The following is a 22,693-nucleotide window of genomic DNA, read 5'->3' as shown; positions in this document are numbered from 1 at the left end:
TAGATAATGGAACATATCAGAAAGAGACTTTGTAAAAGTTCTGGATAAGAATCCAGGAACTCTACCTCATCCAAATGCAATCTCCAAACATGGAATCCACAAAAACATCACACACTGCAGCTAGCTGGGAGTAATCCATCTTCCTCCCATCCTAAACACATTAATGTGTTAATATTTGCACTTCATCTTGCGATTAAATGTATTTTACAAGCACTGTATGCATATATATTTATATGTATATATATATGTGTGTGTAGCCCAGTACTCTTCTGTGTTTATATCACTAGTAAATGTGGACAGTGTGTTATATCAATACTCACTGCCTTCCGTAGAAGCCTTTAAGAAACAGTAAAGAGCAACACATTCTTTGCTAAGCACACAATAAACTTAAGGTAGAAATTATCTCACTTTAATACACATGTATTTTAAAATGTCACAGGTTAGCAGCTTTCTTCACATCTCTTTATGACAGTCCCTCAGCAATCAATAACAGTAATTTAAAAATTAGCAAACTGGAAGATTAAAAAGAGAGGCAATTTTATTTTGAGACTTTAGAACTTTTGGATCATTTGAAAGATTCTGAACAAATAATGAGAACCCAAACTAAACTCATTAAATGATCACATGGGTTACTTGCATTCATGCAATGTGACAAGTGAGAAAAAAGGAAAAAAAAAAGGAAAAAAGATCTGATAACAATAATATTGAGAGTTACAAATGCTACACCAGAGTGTTCTGGAAAAGCAACCTGTTTTATTTTATTTTATTATTTATTTATTTTTATTTTTTAAATAACATTACTGTAGTTTTGAAATAATTTTCTGATAACTGTGAGAACGGACTCAACCTTACTCCTCTGGTCAAACCACACTTCAGATATCTCTATTAAAAGAAATGAGAGCATGCAAAATGCCTGATGAGAGTGGTCAGAGAAAGCAGCTGTGGCTACACAGGCACAACAGGTAGGGGCCAGCAAACCTGCAGAACACAGAGTGCCTTGGAGGAGAACAGCACCTGCACAGCCTGCATCTCCTCTGAGCTCACTCACCTACTCTCAGCCATTTTTTGTTTTGACTCCTTGCTAGTGCCTCACACTCCTTCTAGGCTCCAGACATAGTTACACATACCTTGTCCTTGGCCCTCTTGCACCAACCATCTGTAGGAATGTCCTTCTATAACAAGAAGGCACTACAGAAGAAACCAAAGAGCAGCAGTTGATACTTATTCATACACACTTCAATTGGCTCAGACTGCTTTATCACCTTTCCAATGCACACCTCTTCCATCTCAGTGAAGAATCAAAGGCATTCTAGGAATATCCTTCTGGTGGTTTCAAATATCAGGAGTAAGGATAAAAGCAAGTACCTTCCTTGCGAAGCACTGCAAATACTAACATTTTACATTTATGTAGAAATGTGGAAAATGACTACAGTTTGATAACTTCAACTTCACCTAGAAATAATTCTTACCTATTTGATCTGCAACAGTCATCTCAGATTAACTTGATAGATAAATTAACACTAGCATTAGTGCCTTTGATATATTACTATGGAGTTTTGAGACACTCTGAAATATGAAAATAACACATACTGTTAATTGGTCAGTGATTCTTGAGAAGCAGGTTCAGCTCTGTATACCACCACCTAGGATCTGTTTCTCAAGTCACATACAAATTGCTTCCAAACCCTGCATATTCTACACACAACAGCAGAACAGCCACAGGGACTACATGAGGATGGCTTATATTTGGTAGAACATTCTTTTGGCACATACTCATTAAAAAGTTTTCCACATAATAAACCTGCAAAATTATTTTAGATGTCCACATTTTTGACCTGCACTTTAATTTATTTTGGAAAAATCTCACTACATAGTTTTAATTTCATGAGATCATCAGGCACTAGGATATTCCTTTTCCTGAGATCCAGAAGTCCTGAAATTAACACGGTACACTTTTCAGCCATTTGCAGTTCTCCATACTATCAGAATGACTTTGAACAAAGAAACTGAAGGATAGCATCTAGTCTTGGAAAGATTAAGGCTACCTTTTCAAATTTTGGTCAGCATTTCACATACATACGTGTGCATCAGAATGGGTTTGGAACCATATCTCTGCATATTGCAGATAATTCTTGGAAACACAGGCATTTACTGCTGCAGTTGCTCTCAAGTATTTGTTTCCACCAGCTACGCAAAGAATCAAGTCATATTTCCTTTCTGCATCATTTTTATCCTGGTTATCCTCTTTCTCACTTGTTCATAGAATAAGTGGGATGGGAGCAAACACATGCGATGCATTTCCAACACTTTTTGCAATGGATAACACAGAGAATCTTAAACATTTTATTTGCATCAAATATATCTTGACACAATATAGAACAGATTGCTTAACAAAAGAGAAATGAGCAACTTGAGGATGTTTCACTAGTGTAAAAAGTATCTAAGACTTTTAAATGATAATTTTTGTGTTTTGGCATGAATGATTTTTGAAAGTATATTCTCCCTCTTTTCCCTTTTTTCTCTTTTATACAAGCTTAGGAAAGGTTGACTGCTTTATAATACGTTCTTCACTGTAGGCACAGCTGAAGATATTTTCTCCTGTCTAAACAGAATTCTTTTAGCACTGATATCTTATTTCCATTGTTAGAAAAATCAACTATTTCAAAATCAGAATCTGAATTTATGATTGTTTTGATTGCTATGCCTTTTCTTTTAATATTAAACTCTTCTACGAAAAAGAAATAAAATATTTTGTGCACATTACTTTAACATTCCACACTTGCAGAAGTATCTAAATTAGCTTATTTTCTGACTTTGAATGGAATTTCTTCTTGGACTCCTCTTGCCTGTGACTGCCAGCCAGTTGAGGATACTGGGAGAGAGGCAAAGTGAAACACCATCTCTGCTGAAATCACTATCAAAACTTCCATCAACTTTAATGAGGATATGGATTAATATCATCCCAAATAGCTATCAGAAGTGCCCTTTTTCCAGTCACAGGAGCCATGAACTGAAAAGTATCTGTTTCTAATCAGAGTTGTAAGCTACTATTGAAGGTTTCATGAAACTTTGGCTGAAGAAATCTGTGTCTTGCTATTTGTCCTTTTCATCCTTGTTTCTCTATCTTCTTTCTACATTAGAGAACTCTTCATAACAAAAGCCTGACACCCTTACAGCTGCTAAGAGGTTTGTGACATTTCCTTTGCAATGGATGGAGTTAGAAAAGCTTCAAGGTCATTTTCAGCACAAACCTGATCTTTTCCCTCTTGTCGTTAGCAGGGATGATGATAAGTTGTGAAAGTGTAATGTCTGTGATAATCTGCTGCAAAACAAAATGTCTTGTATAGATTTCTTGATAGAAGTACATCACAGATACGATACACATTGCTAAATTTATATGATACCAAGTTCTGCTGCTTACATTCTGATTAACACTAATAATTTAATGTTAGCAGAAACAGGACTCCTAACAGAAGTGCTTTAATTATATTTGTGACACCAGGGTTGTTCGCATGCTTTACTGTCTCTTTTTAAAAAGAAAAAAAATTTTTTTTTTTATTGTGATCAGGCAAACACCTACTATTCACAGTAATTCTTACATTCTAGAAAAGAATGATTTTTCTTGACTCTAAAAATTCTGCCTTTTGACCGTGGTTGGTTTTATTTTATATATATAATTGTGCACTCACATCAGTTGCATCACCATAATCATCTTTCATTGAACAGTAGAAACACACTTATCTGACATCCAATTTAAAGAAATGGTACATTTTTCCCAGTGAATCAAGATTAGGCAAAATGGTAAGTGAAGAGCATCAAGATGTCTACCTAGTGAGAAAAATACCAAAATAAGTCTGAGTTCCCAAGGCTTTTCCATATTCTCATTGCACTTGAATTTGATTTAAGACTTTAAAAGAAGGAAAAATGGTTTCTATTAAAAGTGTTTTTTTCTTTAAGAACATAGGTAGGAATTCAGACAGTTTTCCCCTTTCTTAGAGATCAATGACAGCCTCTCAGACTGGATTTATTCACTTTCCCATTGGAAGAACTTTTCTGAACAGTAGAAATCTAAATCAAGTGATATGCCCTATGATGACAAATGCAAATGTAATGACAGCCCTGAAATGACAGTAAGATACTCAACAGCTTTTTTAACATATGAATAAAAGTTTCATTTTGCCCAGTCTTTAGGTACCTGTATTTGAGCTATACATTTGTAAGATCTTCAAAGGCAGCCGTGAGAATGAGGGATGCAATTGACCTTGACTTAGAGTAGACATCTAAAATAAATCAGACTAATCACAGTCTGCTTCTCTCTAGAATCCAAATAGGCAATCAAGAGAGCTTACTAACAGAATTAACTACTATATTTCAAGCAACTGAAAAGAAAGTCATTTCACTAAGCCCTGAGAGTACAGCAATTGCAGCTCAGTGGTTGTATCTGTCACAGTTTGGGAAGAAATCCAAACATTTTTCTAAACTTTTCAAACCTAGACACCCAAATCTCTTCCATACAATACTGCCAGCCCAACAGAAAACAGGGATTGTTGACATCAACATAGGTACATAGTCTGAATTCTTCCCAGAGGATTCAGGCAAAGTGCACTGAGTGAAAAATTGAATGTCTGCTGTAAAACACTGAATTCTTTGTCACTCAAAAGTTCATGAGTAATCCTAATTGGACATAATTTTTTCCAACAGCTACAGGCAATGCTAGGGATTAGGGTGGCAGAGGCTGAAAGATAAAGCTCAGGCAGCTGGCTGGATCTGGCACCAAATCTCAGAAGGAAGAGACAACATTTTTGGCAAGTGGAGAGCTCTGAAAAGCTTGCAGCAAGGTGCATGCATGTGTGATGGGTGCTAGGCATGACACATTAAAAGAATTAGTTTGGATTTCTAACTGAAACTAAGTTCTCCAACAGTGATATTTTAACTACAATTTCTTTCTGTGCAGTAGTCTTGATTCCACTTTGACAAAAGAAAAAGAAAAGAAAAAAGAAAAAAAAATTAAGAAGTATTTGTCCTCTTCTTTGTGTCTTCAAAATGTTTTGGTTACATTACAAGAAGTGAGCTTATTAGAAAAAATAGTCACCTCTTGGGTTACTCTACACTGAACAGAGAAGTTCATCTTCCCAGTATCACGGACTGATGAATACATATGCTACAGTTGCTCTTCTGCTTCCCACAGGAGAGCTGACTAAAGTTAGGAGATGGATAAATTCTTTGAACATTTAATGGCTTAATGAGTGAAAAATTACCTTCGGTTCAAAGATGCAAACTATGGCTGTCTAGTTCTGCTGGAAGAGGAAGCCTGACCAGTGCTAAAGACTGCATTTCTTTAAGCTCTGAGATGTTAGAAGGGACTGTTAGAAGAAGGGGACTGTTAGAAGAAGAGACTGTTAAAAGAAGGAACTACTTTCCCCTTGAAGGACAAAGCACTTTATTTATTTATTTATTTATATTCTTTTTTCCTTGCACACTCTAACATAAATTCAGAGCAACACATGCAATTTAGAAACCCAAATCTCCATCAAGACATAACACTTCACTGTCCATACTATTTCTTCTGAGGAGACAACAGGAGAATAAACAGCATCTGACAGATACTTAGTCACTTTTCTTAATGTGTAAAGTCCAGCAATCAGAGAGTGCAGCAATAGTGATGATGAAAGGGGAAAGGGTTAGGAGAAGGAAAGTAACTGCCAGTAGTGAAGTGTCAGAAACTAGATTAATCTTAAAAGAAGTAAAAAATAACAGTGCACTTTGACCTTCACTGAAGATTAAATATCTTCAAAAGTCATAAATTTTCCTTTAGGGATCATTTTAATAAAGAAGGTGTTGTGCAAATACAAAAGGAGAACCAAAACATCCTCCCAAGTACACTTCATAAATTTGCTTTAAAGAAAATTTCAGAGCTGAAATACTTTAAAACTTGAACACTTATTCTCTTCCAGTTTTTGAGAAAATCAGGCAAGAATTAAGTAGCTTTTGTTCCCCTGAAAGTAGATTTATCCCAAAACTACAATTTAAGTTCACTCTATTCCTGATGTACAAAAAGTCAGAGACAAAACAATATTTGCTCAGAAAGCTTTTATACTTCCACCTGACTCCTAATCTAATATTCAAGAAAAAATAGCCAGTTCCAGACAACTATATTTAAAAGATTTCTTTGCAATATTAATTGCAAAAAAAAGAACAGGCAAGAGAACTGTTCTCTTCAGGGCACTGAACTGATCTGAAAGCAGAATGTCACTAGTACATTTCTGAAATGCACTAAAATTGGGCAGGGCATCCAACAAGCTGCTTTTTTTCTTATTGCTGGAATCTGCGTTACAGATGTAGATTTATGTCCTCATCAATGACTAACATTTAACATTGAAAGCTTCCAATATAGATGACTTTTAATTGACAGCTGAATTTTTGGCCAAAATTTGGTTTTTAGTCTACCTATTCCTCAGTAAATATTCAAATTTCCTGCGTGGAACACATATATGCAACCTAAATTTCAAATTTTCAATGTGTACATGAAATACTCCACAGCATCCCTGCCGCACATCTAAGGAATAGTTGTCTTCTCTAACTCACATCCTCCTTATCGGGCATCAGTACTGTCAGTGCCCTTGGGCTGCCCTCCACCTGGCAGCCAGTGGGGACACTCCCAGCTCAGAGTGGTTGGTTGGGTCCCCTGGCTATGTCCCTCTGGATCATTCTCTTCTGAGACACTCAATGCCAGCTGGCAAATTTTGCTCTCTTTCAGGGCTTAATCATTCCAGACTCCTAATCCCTTCTGTGCTTGGCAGACTACATAGGAAATAAATGTTATTGCCTCACATAATGCTGAACTGATCAGAGGAGAGGCAAGGATCTTTTTTTGCAAGGGAGGGTGTGTTCGAGACCAAGGGGACTGCTCCCTTGTTCCGGGGCAGGATGCCAGCACCAGGGTTGAGTGACTCTGTCAGTGAATGTTTAAATGAATGCAGCAGGGATAGGAGCAGGAGAGTACAAACTGAGAATGGCTTGCTTCTCTCTCCTTCCTCACATCCAAAGAGAAGATTTCTAGCAAGAAAATCAATCTAAGTCTCGTATTATTGGTTCTAATTTGAGTATTGTCTTCACCTGATATTTTGTAACGCGGATGATATAAATAAAATGCATTGTTTGCACAAGAGATTCCTCTTCCATGTAAAATAATATTATTCCTACTGCAAATTGAGGAGTCACAATAAACAGTGTAAACTGCCCTTTAAAATCCACTTTTCCTTCTATAGGTTTTATTCCAATGTTATTGCGCTGCAGTTTCATTGGTATAATTCTTTCAATACTGGATACATGGTTGTCACAATAATTTAAGCCTGTATTAAACATACAAAAGACCCATCGACATCAAAAGCAAAAGAGATGTTTAGTTCCAAGATACAAATTAAAAAATATAAAAACAGTATACTATAAAAAATAAGAGGTTTTTGAGAAGATATTCATTTGGTTTTATATATTTATTTATTTATTTATTTATTTATTTTGCTATACTCACACAAAAAAAAAGAGATTTTTGCTTTACAGTGTGAAGACATCACTACATCAGCAGTAAATTTTTTACAAATTCTGCAGTCTTTGGAATAGTTAATTATATTTTTTCAGTTTTTCAAGGCAAAAGCATTCCTCTGACAGTGTCAGCTATAAGATATTTTATGAAGAAATGTGATATGGCAAAAGTGACATGGCTGCTGGGGATTATGGCACAGCAAGGAGTGTCCTGTTTGACTCAGCTGCTTATAATCAGAAATAAGTTCGTCTGACATGACCATGAAATCATAAGCTCTACAGGGATTTAAAAAAAAAAGTTAGTTACTTCTTTAGGGGAACAGTCTGAATATTTCCCAGAGGTACATTTCTTATTCAGGAGAGTGCTATAAAGCATCTGAGCCTAGCAACTTCCAGACAACAGATTCTAGTTATTTTTATCTTCCCCCTTTTTTTTTTTTTTTTTTTTTTTTATAATGCTCTATATAAATGCTGCTGCTTCTTATCATGAAGATGATAGCTATTTTAAAAACAAACAGAAAACACACATCCTACAGATTTAGCTAAAATATTCAAAGCTAAGTATTAAAGACAGCTCAGTGAGTATCACTAAAACAGAGAGAAAAATGTAAATCAATTCCAAAGATAACTTATTTTTTCTTCTCTTTTTTTCTTTTTCTGAATTCTTCAACTGCTGGAAAAAATTCAGAAAATATGAATAGACTTGAAGCACTTCCATTTACAACTAGCTTCTCATTCTTAGAATTAAGCACAGTGCCCACAGAAGTATAATCCAGATTTATTCGGCTATAGTACATCACGAAAGCATAAACTGATTTTAAAAGTCCATATTTCCACACAGGTAACAAGCATATCAGGCTTTCCTGACCACACAGTATATCAGAAAGCACAGCATCAAAAGAAAGAGAAAGAAGTCTGCCATGGTTGTTGTAGGTCATGCAAGTGTAGAGCCTGATGGAGGTGAAATACTCTATTTGCAATGACCCTTCTTTAGACTTACTGCCTCTATGACTGATGCGAGTAGCAGTATTCTGTCCTAAGATAAATGATTGTCACAGATAAGATGGAATAAATAGACAATCAGCTACCTGATTGAAATTCATTCTGCTTTCCACCCTCCCCCCACTTCCTGGTACTGTTTAATCACTGATTGATTGACTGGTTGACTGTACGATTCAAAAGCAGGGTCAGTCTCTGTCTTTGCATTGGGTAATCTTTGTGACAAGAGGGGCTCAGCCATCGCTGGAGGTATCTGAGTTCTTCTGACCTGTATTAAGATTCGAGAGTCTTATATTCCTGATTCTCATCATAATGAGCTAGCTAGATACAAACAATGCTCATCTTCTGTACAGATGGATACACTCCACCGTCATTAGAAAACTATTTTCAAAAGCCAAGGATATTGAATGTAATAACAATAATGTCAGCTCTCATGATTTAATCATGAGGCACATGAGTTTTCCGTTTAAATTTGATGTTCTCATGATCTCAATATTTTTCATGCAAATCTTGTTTTTTCTGCATCCTTCCACACTGTAGCTTAAATTGCTTGTCAACTGCATTGCTCTCCTTGAGTGTGGTGTTTCTGAGATTCACCAGTATGATTTTACACATCTATTTATAACTATTACTTCAGCGTTTTATCTTTTAAAGAAGACATAAATCATCCAGAATCTCTTAACTGAGCCAGATGAGTTGGAAGCAATATTCCTTTCATTTGGGAGAAGATGGATACAGAAATAGCTTAATTATCAATATTTAAATGATCCCAACATAAGGCTGCTCAGAAGAACTGAAGAGAGCAAAAAGGGCACCAGACACAAAAGAAGAGAAATACAACCTACAGGAAGTTAATTGCAGTGCTGTTTCAAATATGGCTTATAAGAAGGAAAGAAAAAGATATTTTATATTTAGTGCACCTCAAAGCAGGAGTGCCTCTGGGTCTTAAATTAGCTGTAGTTCCTCTGGACAACACTTACTTTTGGAAATTTGCTGCCCTTCCCATCCATCTAACGATCAGTCGGACTTCAGTGCCTTAATACCAAAATGCCAAAGTCTTTATTTTCTGTGAAACTAAGACCACAGCCTACATATCTAAGTCTTGGCAGCTATTTTATTTTTCAAAGCAAGAGTTTATTAACGGTCTGTAAGGATTTATGTTCAGGTTGAGTCTAACTGAAAAGGAAGACAACCAAGATGCTTTTCACTCTCATAACGTAAGAAAACAAGGTATGTGTGATCTTGACATCGCTCAGCCTATTTGTCAGTCCTTAAAATAATAACAAAAGAAAATCCTATCAGTCCGTATCAGCCAAATGGGCAGAAGACTAGAAATTTCCTGTGTTCTGCAGATCAGAAATGTAAATTAGGACACAAGGCTGCCGTATCCATTCAATGCTCATCTGCTCTGTTTGGTCTATCAGCTGCCACTCAGCAAATGTGCAGCTCAGCGCCATCTGCAACACATGCTGCTTTTTGCCCAGCCTGTGGTTAGAAAACACAGAAGGGAGCACAAGATATTCCAGGGATTTAGGGATGCAAAAGTCAGGGATTAGAGAGAGAACAGTACAGGAGACGCAGGCAGGGGCTGAGATTACAGTTGTCAGAGATAGCACATAAGACATGAATACAGACACAAAAAAGAAGATTCTTGGTTTCCCTATTCACAGAATAACTTATTTTAAAATAGCAGCAAACCACACTTTGCATAGTATGCCTGAGAGGTTTCCACATCCTTTGCTGTCATGTCATGGCAATCTTTCCTATTACTTCTGGATAGCAGTGCGTTGTTTTTATTGATGACTACTTGTAGAAATAAAATTTAAAAAAATAATAATAAAATCCAAGCTCAATTTTTTGTCATGGAAGTGTTAAGAACATACAAACACTGGCTGCATAGTTTTTCATTATTTTAAAGGAGAATTATGCTCTTGTGCAACCAGTACACTTCTAAGTAAATTACTGTACAAAACACATCAGCACAATTATAAATTAACAAAAATGCTTACTAAAAGAGAAACAGAAGTTTTAAATACATATATGCACACACCACTACAAACCTCTTCGACAAGGCAAACATTTTCCATTAAAAGCACTCTATATGAATAAAACCAATGATGAAAAAGGGGTCAGAGGAAAAATAAAAAAGCAGTAAAATTGCTGAGTAGCAGCAAGAGATAAAATTACTTATTTATATATGGGCCAGAATAATTATTTTGTAGGCTCCTTTTAGGTTTGTCTAAGCACATTCTTTGAACAGGTACGGCAAAAGAACAGCAGAATACTAAATCAAAGCACACACCACTAACCCTGTTGTGGGGCGGTGGTGTAAGTCTGATTAGGTTTGTCCCGCTGCATAAGCCTAGTAAAATTGATCTGTCACCCACATGGACTTTTCTATTACATTTCCCTGCTCAAGTCCATGTGGAAAAATCCATGCCTTTCATGGCAGTTTTGGAAATAAGGTAGGTTAGGAAATATAAAGCAGACAGAGATCTGTTCAGTTTGATTCAGATATTGAATGATTCACGTTAAAACTATGCATTTGAAATAAAGGCAACAATAGTTCCTTCCCCACCCTCAAAGGGCTGATAGAAAGCAAGCTGGATCAGAGCTTGTAGATATACAGACAAAAGTGATTTCTGTTGCTGACTGGTGTGTGCATGCATGGGGGGAGTAGTTTTGGTTTGGGACAAATCTATCCTACCACAAAAAGGAAAGATTTAGAGAAAAATAGCAGAAAGAAGCCAATGAACAGCCTAAAGTCTTGTAAGGATGAGTCTCTATTCTCCTGCCATCAGTGGAGCTAAATTGGGGTAAAAAGGATGACAGGCCTCATCTCTTCCATCCATATGGCAGGTCCCATCCTCAACACCAGAAGTCACAGAAGCACATTTGCCTGCACAAATGGCACCTTTCTCAAGGTGGCAAGACAGCCAGTACAGCCCCTCAGAAGCAGACTTCTCCCCAGCCTCTGCTGGAAGAGAAAGGGAGGCAAGCACAGAGCTGCCCTCATCATCCGGGAAAGAAATAGGACAACAGCAGGGCAACGTAGCGTGACAGATGAGGGGGAGTCTGCTCAGCGAGATGGGACAATGGCTTGTAGAAATCTGTCAGAAATATCATAAGGAAAAGTATAGAGTTATTATCATTTGTATAGCCCCTAGAATCCTCTGGTGGCAGAACATTTTCAATGATTGGTTCTGTTTGGTGGAATCAATTATCTCTTGATAGATTCTCTTTCCAAGTTTAAGACTGCATTTAAAACTCATCTGCTTTCTGAATTCTAATTGGGTATGCTTTGAACTGTAGATTTTTGGATGAATATTTTGTTTATGAATCTCTTTATATTTCCAAGTGGTTGCCAAAGCCATTTATGTGTCTGCACAGCAGAAACTGTTGTACATGTAGTACACAATTTAACTTTGAGATCTGATTTATTAAGAATGGTTTGATATGCTATCAAAGCGAGAAACAAAAAAGACAAAGTTGAGAAAAATGAAGCTCATTAATGTTTATGTATTTTTAAAATCACACGTGTGCCTTGGAAGCTTGATTTATTATTTCAATAGAAGTTCAGACATGCTGGAAACACTATTATTATTAATTTCACTCCAGACAAAGTGAAATTGGGAAAAAACAGGGCAATAAAGGACAAAATTGCCCTTTTTAGCTGTTCATTGCTGAATCAAGCAGCCTTCTATGTAACTGATATTATACGTGCGTAACACAATTCATTCTGAAGAATTCTTAAATGCTTCATAAAATATGAATAAATCCCAAATGACATACTAATGCTTTCTTTACTCAAGCAAATCACTTTGAAAGTTGGTTACCATTTGTCCAGTTAATTAGAAAAAACAGCTAAATCAGGACCTAATTCTAGATGAGGGCATAAGGTCGGGCCCATCTGTGCATGCATGCGGCTGATGTGAGATGCTGCCCTGTGTCCCCCAGCAGAACCTGCTCTCATTACAGAGCTTGAGGTGAGGAGCATGTGGTTTTCATGGACCATGCTTCCCCCATCTTCAACACAATACAGCAGCCAATCACCTTTCTCAGCTCTGTGTCATGCTCTTGTCATCTCCAACTCTGCCACCTCTCAGAAGCAGAAAGTGCATTTGTATGTCTCTTTCTGAAGTCCACTAAGAACTAGAGTAGGTACAAGCTGAAACATTCGGGCAGTCTGTAGGCACCCAGGGAATATGTTATGTGGCACATTCACTCATAACTGGTGTGCATGAATTTATTTTACAGCTGCTATTTGTAAAGAACTTTCTGGATAAGGTAGGGGAAAGATTAATATGAAGACAGAATGTAAGCTTGGGGGTTGCTGTTTGAGGACACAGTTAGTCCTTAACTTCTTCAGTTTTGTTGAAGAAATTGTCTCCTTGCCCATTCATCAGGGTTTATAACTGGGAAGCCTTTAACTAATTAATTTCAAAAAGACCTGTGTTAGTTGCTGTATGGGAACTGTTGAGTCACTGATTGATCACTTGGGGAAAGGATCGGGTCAGCCCTGGGAGCACAGGTGAGGAAATTCAGCTGTGTGACTGGAGTCTGGGAGTGGAGTATGGCTACACCTCTCTTAGACTCCATTTAAGGGCTGACTGACCCAGGAAGGGATTTCTGGTTGGAGATCCCTCCCTTGTGGAGTTTTGCCTGTGAGCCTAGATCTTGGGAGATGGGTGAGCATTCTTTGCCTGTTTGTCCCTTTTGCCATTTCACTGTTGTATCACTTTTCCACTGCACTAATCTTTCCAACTGTAACAATTGCAATCTGCTGCATAACTACCAGCATTGGTACAAACTCTGTTTGTGGGGTATAACATGGAAAGAACAACAAGACAGCAGAGCAGCAAGATCCCAGGCTGCAACAAATGAGGATCTGCCTAGACTAGACCCACTACTACAATAGCAGTGGGCACGGAAATAATCTGCTCATCTTCAGAAGGACTGCAAAGTCTTCAGGTAAACAGAGATCTCTAGATGAGATATCCTCACCCCCCACTGCCAACCCTTAAATGAAATCCAGGAAGGGGTGGATCCTGGCTCTGCTCCCTTCCAATCACTCAGCTGCATTGTTTGTGCCTGAGCTCTCCTCAGTTGGCTCTGCCTTCCTACCACACGCTCAATCATTGGTTCAAGCCATGACTCAGTATTTCCTGAGGGTTTGCATTCACTTTTACAGTGCTTTCTGTTCCCAGAAAGCCACACTCTACCTGAGGAATGCAGTCTGCATTCAAGTTACTTGGTCAACTTCCACCCCACGCAGGCTGAATTGCAGAATAGTTATGTGTTGTCCGATTTGCCCAACACCATGTAAACAATGGGAGCAACCAGTGCCTGCACCTCAGCAGGCCTGTGCTCCACCTTCACGTGCCTCTCAGGCATTACTGCAGCATGCACGTGCAGGCAGATGTGCAATACAGCACACGCATAACATTTCAAAAATAAAAAAATTATTCTTGCATCATTCCTGCTACTTGATGTATCCAGTCCATCAGCTCTTAGGACAGAAAATCTTATCACTCGCTAACTCTCCTTCAGCATTCAGGACCAAATTGCATCAGAAAGATCTGACAGTACAACTGTTTGCCAATTAAAAGACACTCCAGTGCATCTTGATATGAAAATCTTCTATGCCTCTTCACTAAGGGATTTATTATTTCCTAGTCCCTTCCTCTACACCATAACAATAATAAAAGCTTCTGAGACTCCTGGACCTTTCCTAAGGTAACATAATGCATAGAAAACATCTATTTCTTCACATTAAAAAAACAAACAAACAAAAAAACAACCAAAAAACCAAAAAAAACCCCAAAGATTTTACAGAAGAGAAAGGAAAAGGCAATAATACTAGACAAAGAAAATAATTGTTTTTGATTTAAAAAAAAAAAAAAAAAAAGAAAAACTGAATTTGAGCACATTACATTTCAGGCTTGAAAAAATACAAACATCTATGCTGAGACATAGAGCCTCTAAGATGCTTCATTATTGGCACTTAAAGATACTTCCAAGAAACACTTGGACTGAGTAAAAAGTGTCAACAATGCCAGAGAGAGTGGACAGTATTGGAGATGAGAGTATTATACATTCAATAGCCTTTTTAAAGCTAGAATCTGCATTATAAGCAAACCACTTATGACTTAAGCATCCTAAAGTACACTGTTATTAGTGTTAGAGCTCTTCTGTAGGTCACTCAATTCTCAAACAGTATCACTCCTCTCGGAAAAACATGGCTTGTTTTTTAATTATCATAATATTATTATTTGAGATAACTTAAACATTCATAATTCCAAGCAAGCTCTTCTGTGTGTTCTTCTTTGTCATACTATTTTTGGTTGTTTTTAAACAAAACACAATTTTCTCCTTCCCAACAGTATGATTCCCAAGACGAAGTCCTTTGCTTCATACATGAAATTTGAGGATGAAGAAGTTTAGTGGTCACTGGTTTGCTTATATTCCTATTTGGATTACTGCTCCTGAAGTCTGAGCTTTCTGCAGTGTTACTGACTGTGAAGAAATTGGCAAAATTCAAAGAAGCTGCAAGCTTGTCTGTTTCCAAAGTAGTCTAAAATACCTGATGAGTCATTTATACCTACATACCTTGGGCTTTCATTATACCCAAGAAGAACTTGCTCTGATCTAATCAATAACACTAGATTGTAATTCTAGATTGTGACACCCAGAGACCAAGATTGGGGGGGGGGAGAACAAAACAGAATTAAAGAATTTGTTTACGTAAGACTTCAAAAAAGAAGGAAAGAGTACATTTATCAGATTCACATCCCACTGATTTTTACTTTATCAACATGGTCTTACCTGTAAGGATGTCCAATAATATGTGTTACAGAAACAAATACAGATCTATAAGTATCATTTAGGTTAAAAGCTTATTCCACAGAAATATTATTTTTAAAGAAACTAGTACATGCATGTTCACCATTTGTCTCAAACTGTGGGCACAACAAGTGTTATTCTGACTAATCAACTGGTGCCCCCTTTCCTCCAGCCTTAATTTCTCATCAGGTACAATATATTCAGGCTGGTTTCTCAAATACAGGTGAAAGCAGAACAGAAGAAAAAGGCTCAGCTTGAAGTTACCTTTTGCAAGTTGGAGTACTGGAGGACATTTTCAGGACAGGGATGGATTCCTCCAGAAGGTACGAGAATGGATCATGTGATTTTGTCTGCAAAAACACGCATTTCTGAAAGCATACAGAGAGACAGAGGAACCAGTTTAGTCGTACTGGAATGCCCATATTAGTAGCAGCAATCACCTATTAATTATTTTCAGTCTATCCCAATTTCTCTCTATGTCACAAAAGGTCTAAAGAAAACAAAGCTAATCACCAATAAATGTTGTGGCCTTTTCCCATCCAACCAGAAGACAAGGAAGAATCTTTGTATTTAGTACCTAATTTGTATTTTGAATTTAAGTACTTAATAATGGGAGAACAACAACAAATCCTGAGTAGTTCCAGAGAATTGACTTTATTTCTCATCTGTGTGACTGCTGAGCCAACACAGCCCTTATTCTCCGTAAATGTTTGCTTGGATCTTCCAAACATGACTTCATTTATTTAGTCAATTCATCGACTTGGGTCAGGTTCAGACATAAGCCTGAGTCCTATATCCACACTGTTAATATGCTTAAAAGAAAGAAACAAATTCTGTACTTCTACAGAGGCAAAATGAATACAAACCCTCCTGGAACACCTGTGTATATGCTCACTGAGCTAGAGCAATGCTCTGAAACACAATAATTTATCTTCATAGTTGGCAACACTCCACAAGTCTATCACATTTTTAGTCTTCCTTATATTTCTGTATCTTCTCATGTAAAATGCGCAAAACCTTGAACTCTGGGTAGCCATGCAAATCATTTGATGTTTTTACATTCTATGTTTGGATTTCTTAAAAAAGTTGCTCCTTAAAACTAAAAATTTATCAGCATACTGAATTTCAGTCTGTTCTTCAGTTAATTAACCGTAAGTAAACTCTGTTATTTCTATTCATTAGGAATCAGTATCATCTTGAAAATGCAGATGAAGCAAGAACTACATACATTTGGGCACAAACAGCATTTGTAACATATATCTGCAAACATGTTCATGCCCATCACAAATCTTTGTAGTGTATCGTAACTGGACTGCATGCTATTGATATTTAATTCAGGCATCCTCTATCCAGACTATGCAAGTATGCAGAACCTGGCAATGTAGATTCGAAACTCATTGGAATAGCTCTGCTGAAGTGCAGTACCGAAGTACTTGAGACATACACACTGGGCACACAGGGAGGCCTCTCTGTAGTCTTTTATCAAGATTTACCGTCTGTTTGATATAGCAGCACTAGAGAAATAATCTATTTCAAATTCAAGTATTCTGCCTTAAGAAGAGAAGGCAGAGGAGTGGGGGGTGGAAACAGTCTACCTCTCAGTAAGCAAAATAGATCTTTCTGCAAGTTTGAGGTTCTGGTTTTCATGTTCCAAATCAGCTTGAGAGGGACTTAGGCTGTCCAAAGTCTGCTTCTTCTGCCATCATTAGAGGAGTGCATTAAAGGATTTTGTTCTCTAAAGTTCATTTTTGTGCCTATGGAACTTCAACCCCTTTGCACTCTGACAGCAAATCTAGTGAATTGGAACCTATACTAGTTTCAGCAGATGCTGCACAGCAAGGCTCAGTAAGAAGCAATGTTAGCAGCCACCAGGAAATTAAGGAGAAGAGTAACTACTACAGAGGGCTGAGACTGCAAATTTTAACTAAAAATGTCAGAGACAGATCATATTTCAGGGGATTACAAACACAGAATGAGCATCAAAGGACAAGATTTTTTTTATTTATTTTTTTTAGCCAGCATATATTTTTTTCCAAATTTGTTTTAAATGGAGAAAAAAGGAAGTGCTGGTGGGGCATTTCCTTCTTGGCTCGAGTCATACATCATTTGGACCTTAGACTGAAGCATTACCTAATAATGGTGTTTTTCTACAGCACTGCCTCATGGTTTGCTTTATGTATCAGCAAAATACAAAGATTAGGCAAGTTTTTACTACAGTTAGATTTACATTCCTAGTCGTTTACTTTAGCATTCTTTCTTCCAACATACATTCTTTCCATCTTTCAATTAAAAGTACACCATACTGACATGAATCCACTTAAAAACAAGCAAACCAACAAACACAAAAAACAGAAGAAATGAGTCTGAGAATCATTTCTTTTCTCTTTTATTGCCTTTCTCTTTAACATTCCACTCTTACATAAGTTAAACGCTCATTGGGATCAAGACAGACATTTATTTTATATTTTTACATTGCCTCAAGCAATTGGTTTCAACTGCTCCCTTGGCGCTAATATAATCTATTTGCAGAAAGACCTGAAAAATAACATTTTCAAAAGCATCCCAAACATACAATTGAGTAGATGTTTCTTAAAAGGTTTTCTAAAGAAACAAACAAAATCTTAACATGAACTGTACAAAATATACGTTTAATTTCATAAATATTCATTTAACTTTTTTTTTTTAAAGTGTTTCTCACACAAATGTTAATTAACTCCCGTAAACAGCCTCTTTAGGGAAAAGATTCAATCATTGATTCACTGATCTGCCACATTGCAACACTTGGCATTTGTGCATCTACAGACAGTGTATGTCCTTTATGTTTTGAAGCATAGAACAAAGTCAGTGGCACTAGTGCTTTGTGTTTTGGGTATTTTTGTTTTGTTTTGTTTGCATAACAGCACAAAAAAATTGTTTCAATTACCAATATCCTCATTTACATTCTCCTGGAAAGGACTGCAGGTGCTAAAGGAGCTAGCTAGGTTTCAACTAAAGCATACCATGGATTTATGCCTGAAATTACACTAGAATAACACTTAAATTACAATAGTAAAAATGTATTATTGTAGTCTTGCTGTTTACCTCAGTAATGATTAGGAAGTCAACTGATTAACACAGATCACAGAACTTGCATGGGAACTTCTCAGTTTGACTGAGTTCTCATCTTGTGCTGGTAAAAATCTAGCATAAAACGGGGTGAAAAAGTTTTCATTAATTTTTTTTAATCCTACTACATCACTTGGAGGCATAAAACATTATTTACAATTTGACTATTATTCTATGATGTGCACATCTTGACTACTTAACTATGTACATGTACTGCCATACCTCTGCCTGGAGTTTGAAGGACAAATGTAATAGTTTTTAGCTACCCTCCACCTAGATACTCTTGTGCAAAACAGTTGCCAAGCATTTTCAGAACAGAATATCATATAGTCGTCCTTACTATATGAAAAATCATAAGATATAAAGCATATGAACATCCAACACAGGTTTGTCTTTTAGCTCTGAAACATACCAACAATTTCAGAGTCAGCAACAAGCTAAGTGGCAAAAGAAAAGGTAGACTGGAAGAGAGGGCTCATTGTGTTTATTCAGACTATATAACTAATTAGAACTCATTATTATGTGTTTACATTGATTAGTTACACTCATTTATTATAGGTAACTTTTTTTTAGTGATGTACAGGCATTTGCTGACAAAAGAAGTTTAAAAGAAATTGAGTTGGACAGTACTAATTATTTTGCAGGGACAAGAAAAAAATATTGAAGACATTAAAAGCAAAAAGAGAAGGTATGAGCTATGTGATGGAAATAGCAGTTGGAAAGGAGTTGTATACAAAAGGGATGTGGGGTCAGAACATGGAGAAGGAATGGGAAGAGCAAGAACAGAGGCTTCCCTGAATGTTTGGAGATCAATTGCAAAAGAACAGGAGTTCTGCATATTTCAGCTGACCAGTTCCAAACTGAAGTTTTCCTCTCAAAGTTTCATGGGCACAGAATATTAGAAGAACATTATAAGAATACAGAAAAGGTACACTGTTTCACAGTAGAGTCCTGCAAAACAAACAGCAACTAGTCTACAGTGGTTTCTGCTGGCTGAACCAGTGCATCCAAAGACAAATATTATTACAATTTAAATTAAAAAAAAAAGAACCTTTTATTTCTTTACATTCCCTTAAGGTGAAGTAAACTAGTAAAGTAACTCATAATTAAACTGATGCCATAGTCTTTTTCCCCAAAATTACTCTGTTATGAATTCCTTTATTACTGTCTTTTGCTCTAAATGCACTGATCATGCATCATCTTGAGACTTCCTTTGTTATTGTTAAAGGTGTTTCTGAAAATAAGACCCCTGTTCATAGCCGGTTTAAAAATTTTTCTGTATTAAGACCTTAAACGACCTCTTCTCTTTTTGGAGAGGAATAACAACAATGAAACATGCTGTTTAAACATCTGCAGCATTCCATGCAATTGTACTGATGATGCCATGCAAACCCTAAGTGTCTTATAATCCCTCCAAAGTTCCCCTTGCCTTTGGCTGATTTGGTCTTTGTTCACTTTGTGCATGAGATGGACCATAACAAAGATCTGTGCTCTGGGGCTCCTCAAAGCATTATGAAATGTTTCTTTACGACTGTTACCTCTCAAATATTTTATATATGGATTTTCTCTTCCTATAAATTAAGGACAAATCTAAACATCCTGGTTTAACTTTTATTTCCTCCAGTTGACATCCTCAGCCTTATGATGTGATGCGATTTTATTTTACAGTTACACGTTCTACTTTTCTAAAGCCAATTGTCAGTTTGGTAATAATATACTGATTTCATTATCCTAGAAGCTTGAACCAGTAATAGATATCACAGACAACTAGTAAGCATCCATTCTTATCAGACTAGTTTTTTCCCTCTTCCTTCTCTTCCCCAGAAGATAACCAATTTTTTCAACTCTTGTAGTAAGAACAGAAGTAAACCCACCAGAATATGTCATTCTATCACCAGAGATAGCACTGTTACACACCAAGAGCTAGCCAAGGACTGTACTGGCTAGCTTGCTTGTACACCAACAGATATGTCACTGTAGCTGCATATGAGACAGTGCAATCTAACATACCCTTCTCCATGTTAGGTTTACAGAAGAGTGTGGATAAAGGAAGCTAAGCCAGCCTTTTTGTTATTCTTGGGTAGGCAGTGGGTTTATATTAACCAGATAGCAACCAAAATAAGAGTACAAACGAATGAGTATCTAATGATCTCTGACCTACATAAACTGAAGAAATGGTCTCATTTTGCTGTGCATATGTGGCAGCCCACAACGTACACTTGTGATTGTCATTTCAGGCTCAAAAAGGAAAGAAAGATTTTCAAGTTGAATTGCTGTCTAAGCTTCATGTCTCAAATGACTGGGTGTACGTGATTTTTTCTAAAGGCTGAGTTCAAGATGGCATTCTTGTAAACATTTCTGGACCTCAACTGCAGTTTGTGATCCACAGATATGTGAGCAGCTCCTCTCCTCTCAACATTATACAGACTTTTGTTTTCAAATGACAATTGACCCAGAGCAAAGCTGCTTACTTTTGGGACTGGAAGCTTCTTGTGAACTCTCGTGTTTCTTAGATTAGGTCATGAAAAAGGGCACAACTTTGCAGCCTTGCAAGGGGATGTCAAGACAACTGGAGATGGATACCATAATTCAGGAAAACAACATGAAGGGAAACATGATAGGATGACTAGCAGCTTTCGCTTCACAGCCTCAAAAGTATCATCATGTTACAAAACACCCAATCATGCTATATTATGCACTGATTATCTGGATACGAGGAGAAAATCTATAAATACTATCCCTCAAAATTGATTATAACTACAGAAACAACTATAGAACAAAAAAATGACAAAAATAACCTCAGCAATACAAACATTCATGAGTAGTACATTGAATATTTATTTTCATATAATAATCTTATCACTGATACATTTGCTGTATTTGTCAATATTGATAGAGCTTTCTGCTATTTATTCCAGAGACACATTTAACTATTTCTCCTCCCACATTTTTGGGGTGGTATTGGAAGTATTATTTATTTCTCCCCTTCCTCTCCAGTCCTTCTTTTTAGGAAGTAGCACATCCCATCAGAAGTTTAGCAGTCATCATCAAGATACATTAGTTTTATGATACTTTACATGCTTACTAACATTTGAGTTAACAGGAGAAGGAAAAACAGAAGGGGAAAAAATAAAGAAACAAGCAAACAAAACAAAAAAAGCCTTCCATCTTGGAAGGAAAACAGTTTGAGAGTGGGCCAAAGTGCCTAGCCACCCAATTCTCTGTCCTGCCAGCAGACAAGCTATGGAGTCCCAAGTAAGAGCACTACTTGAAGGTATATTGCCTCAGAAGAAGTTCAAATAGTCTCCCATTGCCATCACTGTCATCAGTTTGCTGGTACACGTTCATAGTAAATTAGTTACTCCCATCTTTGCTGAAGATATAGGAACAGTGCTGCTTAAGTGAGCTTTCTGCTGTCCCAGGGAAGCAATATGTCCCAAAATAAAAAATGGCTATGCAGCAAAGGAGCATTGTTAGGAAAACACACTGCAAAGTTTGTCACTATTGTATATTAGGCTGTAAAATAGTCACTGAAAAATAAATAAATCAACCACAGTTATGTGTTATGACTCTTAATCCATGTTTGTGTTCATTGCCACAGGCCTGCTGTACCCTAATAGGGACTGCTACAAATGAGAAGATCTGAAATCAAGAGTGATTAAGCTAATGGGACTATTAGAACTAGTTGTAGAATGCTATAATAAAAGAATTACACATAAACACACATAAACCATTCATTTCCATGCTATGCCATAAGTTATTTGTTCCCAAATGAAAATTTTCAGTAGTTGGTGTTTGTTTATGTTTTGGAGTAGAACATAATTTGTTTCATTTCTGTTGCAAAAGCTTCCCTAGAAAGAGAAAAATACATTTACTTGTTTTAATTGACCCTGCCTTGAAATCAGCATGGGATTTGCTTGTTGGCCAAAAACATTTCAACAATGCTTGTGATTACAGAGCTAAGCGTACAAATCTGGGAGCTGTTTTTTTGTATGATTTTTTGTTGTTGTTGCTTGTTTGTTTTAATAAATAAGAGCAGTTTCCTTGAAGAAAATAAACATAACCAACCAACAAAACAAGCAAACAAAAAGCTCCTCGACCAACACAGTCCTCTCTTACAAGCCAATTTTATTTTTTTTTAATGGATTTGCAATTGTATTCAATGAATCTGTACAACTGGGTCTCATAACTGTATCTAAATATA

General features: G+C 36.8%; 1 long non-coding RNA gene across 2 annotated transcripts in view; it reads right to left on the bottom strand.

Moving 5' to 3' along the window:
• LOC125688213 (uncharacterized) overlaps nucleotides 1–22,693 on the bottom strand; it is a 42,390-nt gene that overhangs the window by 6,984 nt on the left and 12,713 nt on the right. The window contains exons 2-4 of one of the 2 annotated variants that reach the window (XR_007374654.1): nucleotides 18,466–18,564; nucleotides 15,649–15,752; nucleotides 14,708–15,057 (exon numbers count right to left, since the gene is read on the bottom strand). This is a non-coding gene — a long non-coding RNA (uncharacterized LOC125688213). Of the gene's footprint in view, nucleotides 1–14,707; nucleotides 15,058–15,648; nucleotides 15,753–18,465; nucleotides 18,565–22,693 lie in introns of those variants that run through there. The other variant, XR_007374653.1, reaches the window with a different exon arrangement.

Source organism: Lagopus muta, chromosome 1 (genome assembly GCF_023343835.1).
Source record: "Lagopus muta isolate bLagMut1 chromosome 1, bLagMut1 primary, whole genome shotgun sequence".
NCBI classification, from domain to species: Eukaryota; Metazoa; Chordata; class Aves; order Galliformes; family Phasianidae; genus Lagopus; species Lagopus muta.
This window is presented reverse-complemented; position numbering and strand designations above follow the sequence as displayed.